At 39.5% G+C, this 16634-nt stretch overlaps 1 long non-coding RNA gene across 3 annotated transcripts in view; it reads left to right on the top strand.

The window, feature by feature from the left end:
• The window catches only part of LOC144070504 (uncharacterized), a 50774-nt gene that overhangs the window by 807 nt on the left and 33333 nt on the right, over positions 1-16634 (top strand). The window contains exons 2-4 of one of the 3 annotated variants that reach the window (XR_013299358.1): positions 10582-10687; positions 10833-11059; positions 13399-14658. This is a non-coding gene — a long non-coding RNA (uncharacterized LOC144070504). Of the gene's footprint in view, positions 1-10581; positions 10688-10832; positions 12236-13398; positions 14659-16634 lie in introns of those variants that run through there. The other 2 variants (XR_013299364.1, XR_013299353.1) reach the window with 2 other exon arrangements.

Raw genomic sequence — 16634 nt, 5'->3', positions numbered from 1 at the left:
GGGGGAAAAAACATTGCGAGTAGTACACATTTTTGGTTGATTTATGTATTTATTTTTCCAATTTTCCACTTTTGAGCATTTCTAAGCCCCCTACTTAACTTGTTTACTGCAATGCCTTTCACTGATGTAGTTTAGATTAATTGGATGTCTATCGTTGTGAATGGGTGGCAATTTGTTTAATGGCATAAAATTTAACTATCAACCAAAAAATAAAACTTGCATGATTGGGGATGCTAACCGTTTTGTATTCTTTTTTTTTTTTAAAAATATATATATATTTTTAGCCCATCCAACTATGGCAGGAAGCAATCAACCAAACACAATGTGACAAACAAACATTCATGCCCAGAGACCATTTGAGAATGTTCGATTCGCCTCCAACGCATGGTTTTGGGATGTCCGAGGAAACCAAAATACCCAGAGAAACCCTACAAAGATGAAAATATTCAAATCAATACAGTAAGCATTGATCTCAGAACTATGAGGTGATGTGCCAACCACTTCGTGACTGCGCTGCCAATCTTAAGAGTTGCACGAATCAAACCACTACTAGTGTGTTTCTGCCTTTACAAAACATGCTAGGTTTTGCTGGTGCAGAAGAAAATAGATGAAAATAATTTAATGTTTTGAGGTCATGTGATGGGGAAAAAAAAATCAATGCATATTTTACATTGAATGAAATGAACGTGATCTGGTTTGTGTTGTGTTACCACGTTGTCGAAAGTAATCCCAAGTAATTGGCTAAGATGCAAGCTTTACAGTGCATTGTAAATCCGTGTAATTTACAATTCATCATTATCTTCTTAAGACATTGCATTTGGATATGGCTTTGTGTAATGAAGTGTGTGCTTGGTTCAAGGCCATTTGCCCTACTATTAAGTTTTAACACTGTAATGGAAGGGGGAGTGTCATTAATGTTAGATTGCTATTTCACGATTAACATGGATGAGAGGCAACATTTGTGGCTACAGCACACCTAACTGTTTTCAATAATCACCTCCACTAGCCATTAGAAAAACAGTTAAACATTCATTTATAGTGCAGGTCTGTATGCAATTTTAATTAAAGAAAAAGGCAACAATACGACTCCTTTTATACTGTTGAAATGGGATTTGGGGAATATTTTGGAGCCGATTCAACTGCCTTAAAAGATGTAAAAATTGTCGTATTTACTCCAAATAGAGGCGCAAGTAAACACAAACCTTAAATCAATTCAAAACAAGTTGATACATAGTTAAGTAGTTCTTACCACTGGAACTTCTTCAATAGGAGTTTTATTGATTAGAAGCTATAGTTAGTCACCTACATTATTAAAAAGGAACTCAGTAAAAAACATTTCACTGCAGCTTTTTACAACCAGAAATATAACATATCATATATACATACCGCCCAGTTCAGCCTTAAATTTAGTTTTTCAATCGCTATGCTTGCTAGTAGACTCTAGAGTTGTAAATTTAAGATATTTACCATTCAGTCGGCGACTGAGATCCGATGTTAATGGAGCCCAAGATGCTCACATGCCCCTTGTTATAGGGATTCTGCCTTCGGTTTAAACTTATATGGTAAAATCTCCCTGGAATCATGTTCTTCACGACTTCTTCCTCCTCTGACCCACTTTTAATATGTTATTCCAACTTGTCGCACGATAAAGACAAAGTCTACTGTTCTACAGTTTACTATTGAGTGAGACACCCTCTGACACACTCCCCTTCCATTACATGTATGTACAGGTTCACCAATATGTATTGTCCATTTATTAAATAAATCAAACCATTTTTTTACTGCTTGTTTATCAGTTGTGTGTCAGCCACCCTCGTCCAAATTAAAAGCTGAATTATCCTCTGTTAGAACAATATCTTGTCAATGTGACACTATAGTCTTTGTTTTTTTATGCCAGTGTAAATGAAAAAGCACTAAGACAGCGAGGAGAATGAAATCTGCACCTAGGGCTGCTTTATCTCCAAGAGGTGGGCTTTAAAGGCCCTAAAATGGATCCAATTATGAAAAGGGCTTTTTTTTCGGAACTGTGTGTAATTGTGTAACCCTCATTTTCCTGGCAAGGGGGCTCCGGGAGAGGCCTCTCATCTCCCCTAAGCTTCCTCTCTGTCAGGCACAATGCTGAAATGAGATCTCGTCTTAGCAGTGGAATTGCTCAAAGTAATGCAATGGACACGAAGAGAACAAAATCGCCTTACATAGAAATCCCTCAGAAAAAGTGTCTTGAACTCTCATATCACTGCTGGCCTATGAGCTCACGCGATAAAGTGAAGAGGTCTGTGATGTTTACCCATGATATCCTCCTGCACATGAGAGGATATCGTAAGCCTTCATTCGACAGTCATGATTGCTTCCTTTTAACTGAATATAATTGAGTAGATATTGCTAGGATTGGCTGGAATTCACATATCTCGAAAACCATCAGAAAATAAATGCATCTTTGCTGGCATTGTCAAAGACAGGAAACAATTTTCAACACTATATTGGTTGAAAATATTAAATTTACCCATGTGGGTACGAGTCCTATACCAGAGTTGGCTAGTGATGGACTAGATTTGGGATAAGATGTCTTCCTTGGAAGCATATTGTTATGCTTGTAGTTGGATTTTATCTGCATACTAAAGATTCTGCCCACATTAACATATCAAGCATTTTATGTTAAATGAAATTAACATTTGGAGTGAGAGATGGCTTAACAAACATTTTAATGGATAAACAATGGGATATTAAATGAAATTTCCCGAATACGGGATGAATAAAGTTATCCATTCCAATCCCAAATTTTTTTGGGATGCTTTTATATTCAAATTAGAAAAGTATATCTAAATGTTCAGTATACTACCTAAAAAATCATCGCTAACCCAATAAAAAATGGAATAGCTAACTTTATCTGATCTGCTGTTTTTGTTTAATGACGTAAAACAGACTTTCGTTAGTTTATTCAAACAAAGGCGATACCTGTCTTAGATTTGTGTTCAATACGTGATGTATATGATGTGTAAAGTGCGGTGTGTGCTTAGATTTTGTACTGTTTACAAACAAGTTCACACATCCCAACCACCAGGCATCCCTAACAACTCGAAAGAATCAGCAGCCTCCTCTGTCAAGGCGCTCTTAATAGCTCATAAATGTTTTATAGCAGTGCATGATGCTGTAATGAGATCTGGCCGTTCTGGCTTTTGCGTCTGTTATTTCATGTGGTGCTTGGACAGATTCCTGTAATGATGTCTGTTGTCCGTTGATATCATGACCTCAATGAAGCCAACTGGATAGTTTCAGGTGAAGAAAACTCACTAGCGTATTCTTTTTTTTAAATGTATTTATTTTTGTTTCAATAAAAGGAGAATACACCGGCATATGATATTTTTCACGCTACGGGGGTATGAAATCACTCTGATAACAGTAGTAGTAACAAAGCTTTAAGCGAATGTCGTTAAAGCAGGACAGGGGTGTGCAGTTTAATTCCAGGCACTCCCATCTCTACCCTATTGTGTTAAAAGTAATGTTGTTTGATAAGTATTTTATGTCACACTGCTAAAAGGCAACAATAAATGCTGCAGTATTAGAAGGCATTTTTTTAGGATCTCTACTGTGACAATGAATTTTGGAGTGGTGCAGTGCCCCTCCAGAACCAGCAGATAGAAATAAGTTTGGACCCCCCACCCTCCTGGGACCAGCTGGAAGGAATAAATATTTTAAGTTATTTGGGAGCCTTGTGTTATTCCTATTCTTTTAGTCAATTTGCCCGTGTAGGAACTGAAAAGTACCGAAACCATTTTTTGTTATGGAGTAGTTGTAGTTTTTGGGTTGCAAATCAGGTAGGTTATTAGTATATATTTACCATACACATTTTCAGCAGTGCACCAAAAAATAGTGTAAATCACATAATGCATTGAGATGCTGTAGGTGTGTTTCATGTCAAGTCTAAATCGCACGTGGCTTAATCCTAAAACGTGACTTCATCATGATTGGAAGGTTTATGTGGACCTTGAGGAACAAGCGTGGAATTAATCTTCTGTTTCCACATTTTGTCACTCTTTTCTCTGTTTTGCTAGAAGCCATTTTACACCTCTATGATGGCTTGTTTTCTCATACAAGGCTGCACCCCTACTGTTTTTAGTTAGATGCCTTTTAGAGTAGGCTTTAACTTATTTATTTGCTGGCTTTTCATTTAGGTTCTCTAAAAGTATTTTGAGGTAAGACCTCTCACCTGTCACACCTCACTCCCAGCGACAGGTCGGTCGGCTGTTGTGTTTTGATTGTATGCTGTGTTTTGTTTGAGAGCATCTGTCGTTTCTGCGTTAAACACATTAACATTGGTATGATAAAGCAGCGTGATTTGCCATTGCGTGGCTCTTATCTAGTTACCCAAAGGGGGAAGGATGACGTGTGCTTGAATAATTAGATTCTGGTTTCAGGATCATTTTTGGTCGCAGGTCTTACATATTGTCATATAGTCTTTCACCTTGACCAGTTCTGACTGAGACATGCTCAAATTTAGTAAAAGTGCACATTAAGTTTAAAAAAATGCAGGCTTGCAAGGAAACAAACAACCATTAGAATAACACACCATCTCTATCAATCATGTATCATTTATTTGCTCAGAGACCATTTCAGGAACCCTTAACTCTGTGTGACCTCAGCCAGCAAAGGTTGGTATGTTTGTCAAGTTTCAGTTTAGTTCCTTCCCTGGGCACACAATAGACTTCTGTGTATTTTTCTGAAAGCCTTCATCTTATTTTTAAAATTGTTGTAGTTAACTTGAAGTGGCCTATCCAACCAATCTTGGCATTTTTAGAGAATCACTTTTGGAAACTATTCACGTCTATATTAACATATCACAAAATGGCAGATTGCAGCGAAATGAGCTTTTGAAACTACCATAAATAGCCTAGGGCAGTGTAACGCAATTTTCATTTAATAATTTCATGTTACGCTCTTTTGCACTGAGCTATTCTTTCATTCTAAATCCGGTAGAAAATGTAGGTATATAGTAAACACAAACACAAGCACACTTGCATCCAGAACTCTATGACATTGTAGTTTGAATAGAATTCTTTTGCAAACTTTTGGCCCCCTGTGTTGTCTTCTTACTCTAACACAGAAAAATAATCCATAAAAGTATATATGGCTGTCTGTATTGAGAAATGGTCTGCAGTAGTCTGACAGTTACTACACCTTTTGGTGGCATCCACAACCCTTTTGTGGTCCCATCACGGTTACAATTAGGCCACGCCTTAGGGGACCAATCACAGCGTACTTTTACTTACGGCAAGCGATATCATCCACTGCAATGAGATCAATCCTGTAGAAAAGTGTTGGCTTCGTGGCAAGTTAAAGTATGCGTGAGGAGTCCTAATGAATTCTGCTGGCACGTTTGCATCGGTTGACAGACTATATATATGTATATAAATGTATGTGTGTGTATAAACATATACGGCAGTCGGGCAAGGCTCCAGAAATATGGCTACATGCATAATCGGGCTTCAAGCAGCTTTGCAACCTGCATATATCACGGGATTACAACCCGCCTATAAGTTCACATCAGGTCTATTCATCAGGTGCTGTGATGCGTGGCGTGATTTTCAGTGTCAGCACAACGTGTACAAAACAGTAAATCAGATAGGTGAGGTGAGTGTTTGTGCGTGTGTGTGTGTCTCTATGACACGAATGTTCATGCTGGGAAGCACTCGCAGACATTAAGTGGCAGAGGAATATGATTACAATTGATTAAATGCTGCTCTTTCCGACTCAGCTGCGCATATGTTTATAGTATTTATTTAGACTTGATACAGCATTAAAACCAGTAACATAATTCATAGAATGACCAAGAACATTTGCAAAATTTCCCTTTGTACATTGTATATAAAGCACTAAGAAGTAAGAGTATTGAATAGTGTTGTTACTCTTAAGACCAGTAGAACAGATTGTGAATGTCTTGGTTTGGTCTAGATCTTGACTCCTAAAACTCTTACTGTCGTCTTGGTCTCGGACCAGTCTACATCGCTCAACTTCATTAATGTAAGGAAAAGCAGTTGGGAAGATATCAAATCCAAACATTTCTTGTGCTGTATGGGTGACATTTTTCAGGGATCGTGTAGAAAACTATGGGTCACTTGATCTACAAGATTGACATCAGCAAACCTCTCACCCACATGACCTGATACACACTGCCTGACATCTGCACCCTGCAGTGAAAACTGGGACTTGTCAAAATAAAATCAACACCTCTCAGCAGACACCACCAAATGTGAGCATTTTCCCGGTCAAGTCTGTCACGGCAGTAAACTCAACACCCTATTGAGCATGATGAGCATGCAGATGAGCTTCCCTGGCAAGGGGTCTGACAGTTGTTGCATATTTTTTCCCCCGATTCTTTTCGTAACTGTCCATGTGGCTGGTCCCAGAGGATCTTGTAGCTGAAGTAAGTGGATGTAGATTCCTCGCCCGATTATGAGCAACATTTTACTGTGGCTCGACTAAGGCATATGTGTTCAATAATCAGTCTCTCGTATATAAGCATTAAGACATGATGCACCTGCAAGGTGGATGTAGGTGTATCAAAAGTGCTAACAAATATTTTTAGAAGGATTTGAAAAACATTAGAATAGACATTAGTGGAATTTTGTTCAACGTTCAACTTTTTTTCCTCCAGCTTTTAAAACATGGGATCATTGTGGTTTTTGTTCACTATGCAAGGCTGCCCTGAGGCCACATATTTAAATATCACTGCATGTGTTCATAGATACTGTCAACTCTTGCTGTAAAACTGCTTTGTGCCAACGACCTTAGCTGAATGATAGCACCAATTAAATTATTTAGCATCTCAATAGAGTGTCCAAAAGTACATTAACAGATGGAGGCCCGTGGTGAGACTGATAATATTCTCATACTGCAGGGTTCACTGGCTTCATCTAACATTTACTCATGCACCATTGAGTGAAATTAGCCAGCGCTACACGGTTGATTCAGTGCGGGCAGGAGCTGCTTTCCAATAAGTCGATGGGAGGTATTGTATTACTCACTCACAATGAGCGCCGCACACCAAAAAGGACGAGCCGCCCTGAAATGCCGCATACCTCGGAGGATTGCTTGGGAATCCGCATACGCCTAGCCGAACGAAAACACCACAGACCGTGTGAAGTGGAACGGAAGGATTCTGAGATCCAATGGTTATGCTACCTCCCATCTCAAAATTCCGTCCCATGGCCCATTTGAATTGTGTTCTGTACTCCATCCAGTATGCCAGGGTGGACTTGAAGACTGTGATCCACTCTAGAGTTTAATTAAATCCTTAATTATTCAATTGACCCAGCAGCATGTGATCAGTGGAAATGAAGCATGAAGAGGTTTTTTTTTATTAAAACCTGTTATCCTAAATTATATAAGCAATGTCAACTCAAATGAACATTAGCCAGCCTTTTGCATGATCCTAATTAGAACAGCAACTAAGTACACATCTTATTAAAAATCACAGTTTAGTACTCGCACTGTGTAAACCGCATGTACCTCCTGCCGCTAAGTGAATGTGTGTGCCAAGTAGTGCTAATGGAACACGACTAATCCTGGCCTAGATCCAGACCCACTAAGGAAAACATGAGTCTAACAACTTATTGTGCTACAAGCTGGATGAAGGAACACTGGATTCCTGAGCACACTATCGGTGATTTTCCACTTTCCAGTATACTCGCACTGTAATGAAATGCACCGTAACATGATCCAATAAAACTCAGCCCACAAAAATACAAAAAAAAACGGCAGTACAACTATTCCACAATAGTAACTGATCTGGAACGCTGTCTAACACATTGTGATGGAACACGTTTTTTTTTTATCAAGTGGAGAATGAAGCTGCCAAATTGAAACTGGAGAGGAAAACCCATATTATCCCATGTTATCATACCCTGACCAGGGTCGCAGGGGGTGTTGGAGCCTATCCCAGCTAACTATGGCCACTAGGGAGGGGACACCCTAAATCGGTGGCCAGCCAATCACAGCGCACAAGGAGACAGACAACCAATCATAGCTAGGGGCAATTTAGAGTGTTCAACCATCCTACCCTTTATGGTTTTGGAATCTGGGATAAAACCCACACGGTGCCCAACCCTGCAAAAAGCTTTCTGGAAGTTGCCATTTCCTGTTTTTAAAATGTACCACATTAAAGTCTCACTGTCACCTCAGGGGGTACTTTACTGAATTCGATAAATTGGACTTCACTGAGCCACGACCCATAGTCCTTTTATTTGGAAAATAAACCAAAAAAGTGCAAAACAAAGTTTTCATCCCATTTTGCTGTTGACCAAGAAGCCAGAGTCAGTAACCGGTAGTCATCTATGAAAATGGAGACTTCATCCATTTTTATATTTTTCCCCAAGCAATTCATTTTTTTTGGGGGGGGGGAGGCACACTGGATAATACGTGTTGTGTAGAAAACTGCACCAACACGAACACTGCTGAGTTCATTTTTTTACAGTCTGACTAAATGGTAGTTTGCTTAAGCACATCAAGAAAGAGTAGTGCTCAGGTGACTATTCTGTTCTTTGATCTAAACACCTTACTGAAGACTGCTTTGACCAAGTGACAAAACTGAAGTGTTTTTATGAAGAGTTTTTGAAAATGACATTGAAACTGAAACAAAACGCTGGGGTTATTGGTCCGCTGCCAAGAGTGCACCAATCAAATTTAAGTAAGTGACCGAGATCTGAAAAATTGGAAGAAAAGCTAATATACCTTTGTATTTCTCTCTGTCTCACCATCTCTCTGTCTCTCTGTCTCTGTCTCTCCCTCTCTCTGTCTTTCCCTCCCTCTCTCTCTCTCTGTCTTTCTCTGTACGGTGGTTACTTACTCTCTTAATCTATAAACACAACGGCTCTGGACTACTGTTTACCATTGACTCGTATATCCACCGGCTGGAATCATTGGACTTGATTTTGTATCCAAGTCTGGTGGATCTTCCTGGATGTGTCAGTATATTATTGTAATATTTGGTGTAAAGATGAGAACTCGAGAAGTGTCCATATCTTTCTTTGTGTTTTTGTTTGATTTTTCTCTATCATCTCCCAGGCATGACCGAGAAGCCATCAGCGCTGTCAAATAAAAACTTTTATCTCTTCATTCTTCTGGGGACTTAAACCTTTAAGACTCCAAATGCAGTAGTAAAAATCCCCCACAAACTGTGAATACCCGCCCAGCTTAGTTTATTTTATGAGTCTTCATTGGGTTTATCACAGTGTAAACAAAGTTAAAACAGTGCCCTTCTGGAATTTTGGGAGTCACATTTTTACAAGCGCAGAGTGGATTTGAGACATTGATAATTGCAATGATTGCAGTAATGTTCTTGTGACGGAGGTGATGGTATCACAGGGATTTGAGCACTGATGAAGGCCAGATGTCTTCTTCGAATGTGGGCCAATAAGTCTCATATTTACTTGTATCATTTGCTATAATTAACTTCCTACTGACATGGTAATGATTTAGTCCCCCCTGTGGAAAGTTAGAACTAATCATTGGATTGGCTTAATCTTTGTAAAGCAATTTTCAATCAACACTCTCCTCTGGATGCAACTGGAAATCACAATTTCCTCAAATAACTCATGAGAATATAAACAAGCCCCAAAGGTAAAAATCTTTGAAACCTGATAAAAATGTGAATCATTATTGAGACAAATAGCATGAACAAAATAGTGTCATGTAAAACAATTAGTGTAGCTTATCATCTCTTAATAGTCAGTAGTAGTTTCTAAATGCAGCGTTGCATATGAATGCTATTCGGTCAAAACCCACACTCCTGCTATAAAACCTGGCGCAGTGCCTTGGGAAAGTCACATTATAGTATTAATATTTAAAGTCTTGTGCTTTCTTCCAGCTTCCCCTGCCTTTTTTATTTTTTTTAAACTGCCTGCAGGACATTGAAGTTAACTGTTTCTATAAAATGCTCAAACCTGCTGTCTTTGTTAAACGTCTTAAATTGCAGCTATTAATATTTACACATCCTCCATTTGCAAAAGGTCGCCAGACTGAGAGAGCAGATGGAGGCCGGTCAGAGTGGTGCGAAGTGACGAGGGTGCGTGCTAGCACGGCGAAACAGCCAAGATTGTGTTACTAAAGAAGCTGAGCAAAATATTAGATACAGCTCTGTGGGATTCCGTGCACTTCTAACACAGTCATTTACATATTTTAACACTATAGATAATGACCTGCTGACTGGATCTCTTATACTAAATGTAGGATTACATGAGAAAATCCAGCTCTTTCATTTAACAACAGGACATTTTGCAGGCATGTTAAACATGCTTAAGCAGGATTTTACCCAGTACTTTATAAACCTGGCGGGACTGTGAACATCCAGACATATGTTGTTACAGTTACGTTGTATGTCTTATGTATAACAATCTGATAAAATAGTTGAACGTGAACATACACGGCAATAACGACGTTTGCCCATTTCATCCCCCTTGTTGTACTATACAGCTGTCATGGTAAATGATATTGGTATGCTGCTGAATGACCGATAAATAGATACCATAATGAACACTAACGGTATTTTGTCCTAATGGATAATATTCTCTTTCTGCCCAAAATCAGGAGAGGGATCCATCCTCCAGGAAACTAAAAATTAATTCACCTCGCTCCAGAAAGAAAAATGGGACGGTCCTATCTGTCCATCTGCAAAGCCTACATCCTTGAACTGGTATGTCACCTGCTAAATAATAAAACACAAACAAAGGTATGACATTATTCTTTTTTAACCTGAAGTCTGAGCTGTACTTTTTTATAATTCGATCTGACGATACAACTGTTTAATGGTATTCTGTTGTGACATCCTCACCTTTTAGCTTTTGAGCTGAGAGACGACCTAGAATTGAACCCGAGTGGCGCGACATGGCATATGAAAACAAAACTGGATGGCCTAGAGAGAACACTGAAGAACCATAATAACACCACTTTAACCAAGCAGCCGAGAGTTGCTCACATGTGCGGAGTGGCTTTCTGGCAGGGAACGCCACTGTTGGTTGGTTGATGAGCTGACGAAGAGGAGGAGGGCCAAATGCCAGGATTCCAGGTAAAGACACACACACACACACACACCTACACAAACCTACACACACCCACAGACACCTTGGCAAGCAAGGAATTGACACTCGAAGAAACAAGTTAACACATGGAAGAAACAGACATAGTCCCACTTTGGGCTTTGATCACATTGCCAAGAAGGTTGCTTTTGTGTTCCAATCTTTGATTGCATGCTTTCCATCGAGATTTGATCATTGCTCTAGGTAGAATTTTTTTTTTCTCCAGAGAATCCTCCCTAAATTTTTAATTCAAAGTCTCATAATGTATTTCTTCCAAAATATGTACTCTAACTATGACTATACTACTGAAGTCAATGAGTTGTATTTTTACTCCCAAACAAGTCCAGCTGTCATCCAACTCCTTGAACAAGTACATATTTCTGCTGTTGTCGATAACAGTGCAAACCGAGAAATGTTAGATTACCTACTCTAAGTTCACAGCAGGGCAAATGAGTTTAGACTAGTGGAACATTATTGATCGCAAATCTCAATTTATTGATTCCCATGAAGTCTGTTAATTGGAGTGGGAGTTAATGAAGGAGAAATGGAGTTCACACCAGCTGCAACCAGCAGGCATGCTGTTGATTCAGTTTCCACAAGTTTGTTGTTAAAAGAAGTGAGATGGGATGTCTGCTACTTTGTTGTGTAAATTGTTATGCAATAACCTTTTTTTTTAAAAAAATGCTATATTTTGTTCAGGTTTTATCTCACTCGAATTAAAATTCCAAAACTACAACTGGTTTTCGTGAGTGCCAAATCGAATACTCAACGCAAAACTTAAATGAAAGAAACCAACAGAGATCATTTTCAACAACAACCAAAAAAACAACAACAACAAATCATTCAGCAGAACTGCAGTAAGAGATTTTCCTCTTGGACATACATGCTAAATCAAAAATAATTATATCTCCGGGCCCCGCCTTCTCTTGAGGATTCTTTTTCACCATAAATATGTTTGTGGCTCCAAGCTGTAGAAAGATGCTATTAGAGCAATTTGATTGGTTTCAACGCAATGTCATTAGTGAAAAATTGTCTCATTCTTTTTGCGGGTAAATGGAGCCTACCCCACCTGACATCAGGTCAGAGGCTATACGCAAGATTGGTCTCCAATAGCAAGCCACAACATTAACAGACAACCACATACACACTTAAAGCGCAAATCTGTGAAATGGGTTTAATATTAATAATTTAAGGCAATTTACATGTTTTTCTCTTGATGCATTACTGACATGAATTCAATAAATTGGACTCGCGTGTAAAAAAATGTGGTTTGCGCATACTTATCTGCAACAGCTTTTATTCAAAAACAGCTTTATTGAACAAGGTTCCGCATATGGCAGTCAGTGCAAAAAAACAGAACAGAAATAAAAGAAATGAAGCCCCATTTTTATTTGAGAAGGTACACTCTTTGAGGAATGGATGCATTGGGCAACAGGGTAGGAGTAATGATAAGGGCAGTGCTTTGTTGGGCATAGCTGAAGGAATCATTGGCATATTGAACGAACCAATCCTGTGATTGGTTTGATGCCAAATTCACAATTGAACTCCTAGCAAACCGATGCCAACAGATCACGTTCAATCTAATGAAATGTTCCTTTAACACCATCATATAGTTGTACCAATAATATGTTTAAAGCCACTTCTTGGTGTAGAGGTTCACTCTGGTGCGGTCAGGTGCGGACTCGATTCCTGCCGGTGGCGGTATAATTGCGAGCGCGTATGGTTGTTTTTCTCTCTGTGTGCCTTACGATTGACTGGCGACCAGTCTAGGGTGTAGTATGCCTTTTGCCCGAAGACAGCTAGGTTAGGATCCAGCAACCCCCCGCAACCCTTTTGAGGATGGGCGGTATGGAAGATGATGATGAATAATATGTTAACCAATTGATGCAAGGAAGTGTACCTTTGATTTTTTTCGAATGATAAACTGTTACGCAGTGGCGACCCCTGAGGGGAAAAGCGAAAAGTCAGTCTGCCAGGTACAGCTCGGAGAGACAGACTGCTACCAAGGTGCATTGACTGTCCCCTGAGAACGCAACACAGGGACTAATCTTTTTCTATACAGTAGGCGCTTTGTGAATGATGGGCAAACAGTTCAGGGTGAACCCTTTCGCCCATCAAAAAGCTGGTATAGATTCAAGCTCACTCACGACCCAAATGAGGGCAAACTAATAAACAACTTGAGATGAGTTTGAAATGGCTCACTTGGTAAGGTTACCCGTCATGTGTTTGCTGGAGGGCCGTATGACTCTATCCCACAAAGGGCCAGCATAATCACAGCTTGAGAGTAGTATTTATCACATGGAATAACTGTGCATCCCTCTCGTGACAGTGGAGCAGACTTTATCCCTCCAAGCCATCTGCACGAAAGAGAGACGAGAGCACCATGCACCGAGTGACCATAAAAATCCAGCATTCACCCGAGCATGTAATATAAGAGTCCCAACCATGGAAGGGATTATGTATTCTGGACGGGGCTTGCAGGTTGAGTTCGACGCAGAGATTTAGCGCCGATCTTCAAGAGGAACCTGAGCAAATAATACACACACTCCATCAAGCCATTATCCTTGGACCACACAGAGAGGTGTAGCTCCACATTTCATATTAAAGGGGAAATCAATAGTTCCCCCACAGGAGGGTTACAGCCTCTAATAGTACTGTAGCGCCACTTTACATCACAGCCTATCCTTTTTACATCATCTTCTGACTGTTTTGTTTTGATTTTTGCCTTTATAAAGCAGCCAAGTGGACATAGTCATCACCTGATTAGCACATACAGTTTTAAAGCTGTAACTTTGAATCCAGGGTTTTCCCCTTCCTGTATGGATTTTATATATTTATCCCGTGCTTGGGTGAATTTTCTTCAGTTGCTTCAGTTTCCTCAACCATTCCATAACTATGCGTGTTAGCAGCATTGAGATGCGACACTGAGGATAACTAGTGTATAAAATTGATAGTCAAATGTGCTTTGAATTTACGCTACACTTACTGCTTTATTGACTCGCGCCAATGCTTCGCTACATGGCGTAAAAAAACAGAATAAATAGCTCATGATCCAAAGCATAATTCAGCAATAAGTTGTCCCCGTGATACATGGCATACAATTACACTGAGTCCCTTGCACAAATCCTCCACATTTTGTCGGATTTGTAAATTTACAAATTATTCAACGTATGTGAGCTACACTGCAATGGCTACAAGGCAGGAGTCCCTAATTACAGCCTTGTGGGGCTTTGCTTATCATCAACTCTGTTTTAGTGTGTGTATGCGTGTGTGTGCGCGCGTTTGTGTGTGTGTGAAATACTCCCAACACAGCCTTTGATGTAATTACTTTCCAAATGGCTCCCCCTCTAGCCAATATCCTGTTGGAAATTCACGGCCTTGGCTTGTTTGCCACGTCATTGGAACACCAGCATTTGTCTCTGGCTCACCTGCAGAAGGCACACATGCTGCACATCCACACCACACTTGCTCAGGTCCACCAAAAATAACAACACAGACAGCAAGTGCCATTAGTACTAAAATAAATATTGTTGTGTTTAAATAAATGAAAAAGAAAAGAAATAGTAAATCCATCCATCACAACAAGGGATCTGGGGCTTAAAAAAAAAAAAAACATAGATTCACACACATTATTTAATTGCAGGTTCTTTGTCTGTACATTGTTCTTGCAATAAACAAAATGTATTTCTGTTTAGAAAAAAATCGATGTATTTGTTTTTATGAAATTCTGCAGTTTAAATTTTTCTTTTAACATTCAAAAAACATTCAGCAAAAAAAGAATGTTCATCATATGCAACCATCTAAAGAGCCACACATGGCTCCCGAGCCATAAGTTGCCTGCGTCATAAATCTTGTGCATCCCGAGGGGATGAGCCAAAAGTCAGAAATTACCAGTACTTTATCTTTCCGTAATATATAACCTCACCGTCATCATATGCTGACAATTATAAGCTGACCTGTCACTTATGACCTCTGTAAGAAAAAAACTAGTAACCACTAGAAGAATTGCTATATATTAAAATGTATGCAACCTTTAAAGGTGATATTTGTCAACACTGGGTCCTGTGTATGCATATTTCCATAATGGTTTGCTCACAGGGACCTTTACAAATGGAGACTGCATGAATTTCTCAACCGTTTTTATATTTATGATCCAGCAGAAACTTGTGGTTGACAAAGTGTGTCACTACGTGTATCGTTATTATGTAATCTTCTCCACTTCTCATAGTTTTTTTTTCCTGAGCCTCAGTGCAATAACGCTAATGAGCAGTAGTGTGCTAATACATCCGAAGTAACTTCAGGGCACTCTTGTCGTAACAACTTGTTAGTCTAAGTCACCCCATTAAAACCACCAAATTAGATTTTTTTGACAATGTTACAGTGCTAAGAACCAAATAGATTTTGAACTTGAGTTGTCCAAGTTCATGTGAGAACTTCCCACTGGCCTTTTTGTATGAAAATGTATGGTAGCCGGCTATGGTCCTCATGCTCACAACCCACCCAGGCAGATGCACTCAGTCACTTTTTGTCATGCATGGCACCTCTAGCTCATTAAGGCCAAGGCATCATTAGTGGGCAACAGCGTACGTCATGCTCGAATGAGGCTCAGGGGACCCGCACGGGGGAATGAGCGAGAAAATAGGGTTCTCTAATGATAGCTGCATGCTTAATGTCGATCGATGCAACGTCCTTTGAGCATATTTGCATTTAAACCCATTTAAAGAACATTTTTACCTTAAATTATGGTCAGTACAGTAAGCCCTCGAATAGCGCGTATAATGTAGACCAGACATGGCCGCGATAATCGAAAAACCGCAAAGTAGGATCACTCTTATTACTACATGCCACACTACATGTTTCGCGCCTATACATACAAGTACACAAGTACAACTATCAAGAAGTGTATTTATTAAATATTACAGTTATATGCATATGAAAAGACTAATGTATTAATATATAAATATAATATATAAATAAAAAATGGGAGCTTTAGTCCAAGTCCTCCGATGTTGAGCTGAGGAGCATGTTTCCAAGTTGTGATTTTTGAGCAGAAATCACTATTTAACTTGGAGGCTGCCATAGACTGCATTTGAACTGCGAATAAACAAATTCGCTGAGACCCTCCCAGTTCAAATGGATTGGACATCTACTACTGTTAAACTCATTTAAATTTCTGCAGAAGCTTGAATACAGCCACATAATTGGAAGTCTATTATTGTTATCAGCACTGAAATAGGGAAAGCGTAAATCAAAAGGCTGGCAATAGCTGTCGTGAATCGCCTCTGGCAAAACTGTCCATGATGGGCATTATGGCTGTAATGAAACATGTGCTCACGTGTGAGCCATGGGGGCGAAGAATCGCCTTGCTGGCGTTGAGAAATTTTTGCTTAATTTTCACAGCCCATTGAGTTCGCCACCTCCCGCCATGTGGAGTGCTATCCCATGTACATTACGCTCTAATTTAATTAGCCACACGTTTTCCCTTGCATGACAACATTTGCTCTCTGAAACGCGTCCGTAATTACCACTGAAATACTTGGCGGAAATCAGTAAGAGGAAAAAAAA

Source organism: Stigmatopora argus, chromosome 2 (assembly GCF_051989625.1).
Source record: "Stigmatopora argus isolate UIUO_Sarg chromosome 2, RoL_Sarg_1.0, whole genome shotgun sequence".
Lineage (NCBI taxonomy): Eukaryota > Metazoa > Chordata > Actinopteri > Syngnathiformes > Syngnathidae > Stigmatopora > Stigmatopora argus.
This window is presented reverse-complemented; position numbering and strand designations above follow the sequence as displayed.